Genomic DNA, 7,934 nt, shown 5'->3' with positions numbered 1-7,934 from the left:
AGATTTTATTACTGCACAATATTTCACACAGACTACTGCTGTGGGGGAATGATCCGGAGACCTGGAAAATTAGGATATGGTTTTGGAAATTTGCCTAGGGGACTGGCAATATCCTCCTCCCAAACATTTATTTTGATCTTGTGGCTCATTGTGAGGGGAAATATAATAGGCAGGGAGTGCTTTTGGACACCCCCATATTCTCTGGTACACATTTGAACTTCTACCAGTCACAGATCATCTCTTTTGCTTAACTTTCTCCACCTGAGAATTGCAAGTGACAGTAGAAGAAGAAATATACTAAGCTTTAGCAGTCATTTACACTTTGGTGTTGATGAGGGTATGGGTTCTGAGGAAGTAGGGTAGAAGGAGAGGAAGGTGAGAGTTTGAGGACAATGAGAAATCCTGTGTGTTTCCAGAGAATAAGAATCACTAAGAAGGAAAAGTCTCTCTTTTTCTTTCTCTTAAAAGAATTTTATTAAAGCATAGAGCAACATATAGCTTCTAGATCCAGCTGCTAAGGAGATCCTGTTATGCTGTGGTTACTGGCTGGGGTATGGCAGGTGGCTCTGGCTTCCCACCCTTCTGTTCTGCCATGGGAGTAGTTGGCAGTATCTCATCTTTGGATTCCACAAAGCTCACATGTGGTAGGGGCTTCTTAGGGCCAGTCTTACCACTCAGGTCCCAAGGAAGCATGATCTTCACTTTGAGGCTTAACACACCCTGCGGAAGCAGCACATGGTACCCGACAGTGTCAACGTAGTAATTAACAGGGTCCCTACTGGGGATCATCAGACCATCGACAAACTCCATGGATTTAGCCCTATGTCCTCGGAGTTTCTCAGACACCTTATAGCCTTTGACCCCACTCTCCATGATGAACCTCAACACGCCATAGCAGGCTCTCCACACAGCAAGGCCTCCTAGGAGTTTATAACCAGAGACTCTGCCTGGACAATGGCACACAGACCTTTTGGCAGTGTAGACATTTTCAGTATAAAGCTCTACACTGCCCTTGGGGAAGCCAAATGTATTCTGAACCACAGCAGTTAATTCCTATATTTGTGGGCCCTTCTCACCAAGAACATTCTGCATCCTGGTGGCCAAAATAAAAATTTCTGTCCTGGCTGGAGTAACTCAGACTTTAACTTCAGAATAGCCATCTTCAGCTGTTTCCTATTGCTCAGTTCAGCTTTGAAGATCCCATCAGCAACAACCTACCTCTTCTTGGAAATGTTCACCACCACCTTGCCTTTAAGGGAGAAAATCCTGGAAAGTAAAACCATGGTAGCCAAGATAAATGACATCTACGTCATAATGTGCGCAGTCTACACCTGGGCCTTATCTCAGCATGTATAATGTATAATGCAAACTTGCCTTAGGGAGGACAAAGTGACATCAAAGAATCTGGAAAGTGTCCTCAGTATAGAGCCCTACATTCTGCGTGCCATTTGCTGCCTGATAGGAGCGTAGCCAAGTTGTATAGTCTTTTTGAGCCTCCATTTTCTCATTTGAAAATTGGAAATAATAATGCACTTATCTCATAGTGTAACTATGAGAATTAAAGTTTGTGGTATATGAATAAACCAGTGTAAAGTTACTCTAGTATTAGTCACACCCAAGCCACCATTGTCATAGTGGGTGGGGAGGAGGTGAATAAGAGGATAAAAATGAGGGAGAAGTCTTTTTTTTTCTTGTAATTATAGCTTTTGAAGCAGAGAAAAATGTAAAGTATTCCAAAAGCACTTGCTTTCATGTCCAGAAGTACAATAGGTGTGAACAGTGATGCAAAAGACATAGTTCCTGTCTTTATGGGTTTCACAAAGTCACTGTAGAAATAAGACAGGTGCAAAGACACATGAAAAAATAAGCAACGTGGGAAGCAATGTCAAATAAGCAGTGGTTAGAGCAGTGGTCAGAAGGAGCTTAGGGAGGCCAGGTAGGGTTTCATGGAGGAAATTAACTCACACTGTTTCAGAAAAGATGACTAGATACAGAAGAATGTTGTAGGAGAGCGAGGACGGTGCCTTCCCTTGGGTGCCATTAGAGCTGGGTAAGGGTTGACCTACTAGAGGGAACAACAGGTGCTCTCTGGCCTTCCTCCTCTGTGTGCCAGAAGAACACCTGGAAGCTGAGAAAAGCATCCAGGGAAACTGTGAATCCAAGCCCTAAGGGGTATGGCTACACAGGACCATACTGATTATACAGAGGCAGATCAGAGCAGCCACCACTCCCAGGCTAGCTACTGCCTGACCTGGAACTTCCTCTAAGGCTGGAACTTCAAAACACAAGTTTACCATAAACACAAGCATCTTTCTTCTCTTTTCCTTCCTTCCTTCCTTCCTTCCTTCCTTCCTTCCTTCCTTCCTTCCCTCTCTCTCTCTTTCTTCTTTGTTTATTTCTTCTTTATTTCTCCTCCTGGGAATAAAGGATTTGGCATTCTCTGCATTTGATTCCCTTGTCAATACAATGAAGAGGTTGAATGACACTGTCCTATACACACCCTCCCTCACTTTTCTGCCACATTTTAGTTATTTTCCATGTTCTCCTCAGGCTACAGCTGGACATTAAGACAGTCCTTGATAAGTGAAAGTGAAATTGAGAAAAAACAAAAACAAATATTAATAGAACAGGCAAACTCATGCAGAAGGACTTTATGGCTACACTGAGGAAAGTCTGACCACCCTTGTGCAGGAAGGATTCCATGTAGAATAAGCTATCTTTCTATAAATCAGGTGACTGTTTAAAGTGACAGGTCACCTTGAAAGTATACATAAGAAATAAAACAATGTGAAAATAAAACTGATATTAAACTGGATGGGTCGAAGGAACTCAGGTCTTTGAATGTTGTTCTTTACTTGGTAATATCTCCATTTTCTTTCACTGCTCAGAAAAGTTAATGTCTGCCAGGTGCTTTCGCCTTCTCAGAAGAAAAGCGCTTAAAGAAAATATGAGGTGTCACCTTGAGTGTCGAGCTTTGACCTCCAAATCCAGGGAGTATGGGTTTACACTCAGGGAACTGGAAACTCATTTGTTTTGGTTCACAGTTACTTTTTAGTCATCTGATTTGCTGCTCATTTTAATAGTGCAGATCTGAAGGTGAGGCTTATTTTACCCATAATTCAAGGTTTGGTTTTTTCAGTATTAAATGACAATATTTTGACTAACAATTTCAGAGCAAAACAGACTATAGCTTATCATGGGTTCGGTGGGCCTCCCTCTTGGAATTGCTGTGCTCTATCAGAAATCATTTCCTTTCCCAGCCAGAGCAACTCCACTCTTATCAGAGATCTTGATCTTAACCAAACACCCTACAATAAACCAGACAGGCTGAGGTTTGATACCATTACCCTCTGACCTCTGAGGAAGTTCCTCAGAAGGGAGCCGATTATCAGACATTAACAAAACATGGTCATCCAGAGAGGCACAAAGCCAAGACAATAGGAGATAGGTTTATTAACTTCGAAAAAGCAGAACATGTTCTTAATCCTACAGTTTTGGGGAAAGAGAAAATAAATGCAAGGGGCCTTTTGAGAGCCATGGTACTATGGATTAAGTATTACCTCACAGCCACCAAACTCGAATACCCAGCATCCCAATGTCTTCCTCAAGGTCTTAAAAGGCAGGGACTGAACTCTACTTCAAAACAAATATTTTGTTCAAGTATTCATAATGCTTCTTAGTAATATCCAGTTTGTATAATGTGACTAAGCACAAAGAAATTACCCGTGACATGATATACTCAGTGGCTTCCAGGTGAGGAAAAGACATTAAATAAATATATTTAGACTTTCCAGACTAAGACTAAACACATTGCAGGACAACCTAGTGGTTAGAACATTTATTCAGACAAAATATGATTCCCCTATTGCATTTTCAGAATGTCCAATTAAAAGATTTTTTTAAAAAAAAACTTAGAAATTTAGAAAGCTAAGGAAGCAAGGTGGATAAAATGAACTCATTAGTCCACTGTGAGGGTTTTTTTCCAAGTCAGATTTAATATGCAGATATGAAATGCAGAAAGCAGTGAAAATCACAGATAGCAAAATTTGAACTTGGGTGGTATTTATCACTCCCCACAGTAATTATCTCAACTGGAAAAAGCGAAGCATGGACTCGACCAATTTTACTGTGTTTGGATGTTGAGCTTGTTATTTTCTTTCTCTAGTTGCCAAAAAAATGAAGGAAAACCTGAAACCTGAACTAAAAGTTTTGAGAAATAGTGGAAGTTGAGCTTGTTATTTTCTTTCTCTAGTTGCCAAAAAATGAAGGAAAACCTGAACTACAAGTTTTGAGAAATAGTGGGGAAAAGCATTTGCTTTCCTGTCATTCTTTTTCTTAGTCTAATGAATTCCTTTGAGAAAAAAATCATTTTTGTTACTAATGAAAATGTCATAGGTGGCAGATGGGTTGATAGAAGCGCTGTTGTGTCAGCTGCATCTCGCCTAGGTGTGATGAGGTATCCTGTCCAGTGTAGGGCAGGTGTTGGTCATTTTTATTAGGAAAACACACCATAAAGAAAGGAGAAGACTTCAGAATGCTTTAGAAGAATGTGTTCATTACAAGTCTTCAGAAGCCAAGGTAACTGTAGATCTGGGCAAAAAACTGGCTTCTATATAAGGGATCAAAATATTGTGAAACCCTAAGCAAATTCTTGTACACAGCCTGTAAACATTAAGCAACCAATAATATAGGTTGGACCTATATAACCTAACAAAATTAAAAAGGTATAATCCCAATTTACAACCAATCTTTAACCTAGTAGGGAACCACACGTGTTAACAAATAGTCGATACAGCATGGTAAATGTCATGTTACTGACTTGACAAAATTATTATAAAACAAAAGGAGAACAAGAATTAGTTCTGATTGCAAATTCAAATTCCACAAATACACTCCTTATAGAGTGCCAATTCATCATAATAGATGGCGTTCTTTGAGTGTTAATGGCTTTGTAGACTTCAAAAATGTACAATACTATTTATGGAGTTTCTATTTGTGGAAGAGCTAAGCCTCTTTGCTTAAAATCCATGCAACATCTGTGAAAGGAAAACTTTATTTTCCCCATTTTTTACAACTAAGAAAATTCAAACCCAGAGATGTTAAAACTAATCGAATAACTACTACAAAGTAGTATTTGATATGATTCTTGAACTACTTGTGCATAGGTTCAAATTTTCTGCCCTCTTGATCCCATTTCCTGTTTAGACACAAACCCGCTCATAAATTAACTTAAACCAGGATAAAATGTATTTTTGAGAAAAAAAGAAAAGAAGATTTAGAAGGGAATTGTGAGGGCACCCACATAAAGTTAGTAGCTCTCTAATTTTCCAAAGGTGGCTCTTTTTAGGGAGCTTTTTAATGGGAAATATATTTCAGATTATTCCAAATAGTGAACAAAAGCTTTGCTTCGCAAATGATGCTTCATTTTCTTACTGAAAACGCTCAAACCAAATATTGGAAGGGGATTATTTTCCCATCTGGCCACTTTTCCATAAATAGCACAAAAATGAACAACTCCTTTCAAGATTCTCAATTATGTAAGGAATAGAATTTTGGATGCAATTGTCCCTAAAATACAATGAATTGAGCAGAATCCATCAGAGCATCTTGGAGCTAAGGGGAAGGACTGATTTAAGGGAAACTAGATCAGGGATCAGAGAGGTGCCAATGGGGAGAAACCAAGCAGCTCCCAGACTGGTATGGGAGGGGAATAGGATGGGGGATACACATGTAAATTCATAAATTAAATGCCATTAACACCATCTTCCTTACTAACAAAATCAATATAACTAGATAGCTCCCTCTTCCCTTCTAAATATGTCTTCGGAATTAAGGAACTGGAGACCTCTTGGTGCATGGAACAGCACCCAACCGAGCCACACTGGCCGGGGCAAGTAAGTTGCATTTTTAAAATGGAATGCAGAGCCCTTCCTCCATAATCCTGTCCCCAACTCATGCACACAGCAATCAGAGCTGCCCACCACACCTTTCAAAATATGTAAATGCAGTTACATATATTTAATCAAATCATTGGTTTTAGGGAGGAGAGAAGAGAGGGGAAAGAGAAGAAAGTTAAAACTTTTTAAATCTGTTGATTTCTATGGTCTCCCTGAGCAGAGATATTAATACTCCCACAAGTGATTAAATGAGATGATTTCTATAAAATGCTGGTGCCCTGGCCAGGAGCTCAGTTGGTCAGAGCGTCATCCCATATGCCAAGGTTGTGGGTTCGATCCTTGGTCAGGGCACATACAAAAATCAACGTATAAATAAGTGGAACAAATAAACCAACATTTCTCTCTCTCTCTCCTGCTTGCTGTCTCCCTTCCTTTCTCTCTCTAAAATCAATAAATTTTTTTAAAAATAAGAAAAATGACTGGCATGTAATCAAAACTTCACAGATGATAGTAGTCATTGTTGAAATGACTGCTTTTGTAAAATTACTATGATCAGGATTTTTAAAACCATTCAATCATGATTAGCCCCTGGATCTTTTATAAATCTAATTTCTTCAAGTGTGGATTATTTTTCTTTTTGTTCTGGTTCCTACCCCTTAGATTGAAAGTGTATTTCTTAAGATCTTTTTTCTATTTAAAGTGGTCCTTTAAATACATCCTAAATTATCTGTAAAATTTCCATCTTTTCCTATCCAGTCCCTCTTCATATTTCATCTTTGAACAATCACTTTAGTTTATAAAGTTCCCCTTGCACCATTTCCCCTCCCCCACAATACCCTGGCTTTTCCCTCTTTCCTTCTCAGTTTTCCCACGTTGGTTTCCACAGTCACATCAGCACCTTTGACCACTGACAGCTAGCTAATCACTGCCCATTTCTCTGCTGACGGCCAACTGGCCTTTGGGGAACATTATGTCACGGTGACGTTGAGTCCTTTAGATGTTCACAAGTCAATCTGGAAACTCAAATCCTAAATTGAAAACACATTTCAGCAGAAATGAGATGCAGATTTTCCTGTACATGTAGGGCTTGTTGGAAGTATACAAGGTGGTGCCATTGTAGGGAAAAGGGATACCGACAAAGGGAGCCCTGCTTTCAAAGGCCATGACCCAATTCTTCCTTTTGGAGGGTTTCCAATCAATTATTTCCCCCTTTTTCTGCATCTAAGCTGCTTTAGTCTACACCATTTTGGGGTGGAAATAAGGAAAGCTGATAGTCTCTGAAGTATGGACAGAATAAGCCACATTTAAAAAAATGTTTGTATTGCTTTTTTTTTAGAGAGAAAAGGGAGAGAACCATCCATGTGAGAGAAACATCTATCGGCTACCTTCTGTACACTCCCTACAGGGAATGGAGCTGCAATCCAGGCATGTGCCCTGCCCGGGAATTAAGGAACTGGAGACCTCTTGGTGCATGGAACAACACTCAACCGAGCCACACTGGCCGGGGCAAGTAAGCCGCATTTTTAAAATGGAATGCAGAACCCTTCCTCCATAATCCTGTACCCAATCCATACACACAGCAATCAGAGCAGCCCACCACACCTTTTTCTGAGATGCCCCTGAAAATGCTATGCTTTGCAAAGGGCCAATACTTACCACAGGATTTAGAAGAAGTGCAAGCTAATGTTTCCTCTCTCATCCCTTAGATTTAAAATTTATGGGTCCCCTCATCCATGGGGAGGGGTAGGTACTGAAATAGCTTCTCTTTTCATGGTTTATTCTGAATCCCTCTCCTTTTAAGGGCATTTGCTATTTTTGGCTTCTCATCACCATAAGGTTTGCAGAACAGAGAAAAATGTAATTATTGAAATTAAGACATATTTCAAATCCATAATTAAAGTAACAAGTATGAGAGAGTTTATCTCTCCTCCACTGAAACTTCTTTTATTCGCTAGAAATTAATTACTGACTCATATCACACATAGTTTTCCAGTACTCATTGTATCATCTACCATAATTCTCATCTAAAACCAGAGT

General features: G+C 39.6%; 1 pseudogene; it reads right to left on the bottom strand.

Moving 5' to 3' along the window:
- Nucleotides 1–512: 512 nt before the first annotated feature.
- LOC102251896 lies at nt 513–967 on the bottom strand (annotated as a pseudogene).
- Between the last annotated feature and the right edge of the window lie 6,967 nt (nt 968–7,934).

Source organism: Myotis brandtii, unplaced genomic scaffold (assembly GCF_000412655.1).
Source record: "Myotis brandtii unplaced genomic scaffold, ASM41265v1 scaffold931, whole genome shotgun sequence".
Classification (NCBI taxonomy): Eukaryota; Metazoa; Chordata; class Mammalia; order Chiroptera; family Vespertilionidae; genus Myotis; species Myotis brandtii.
Note: the sequence above shows the minus strand (reverse complement) of the source record. Positions and strands in the feature narration are given on the sequence as shown.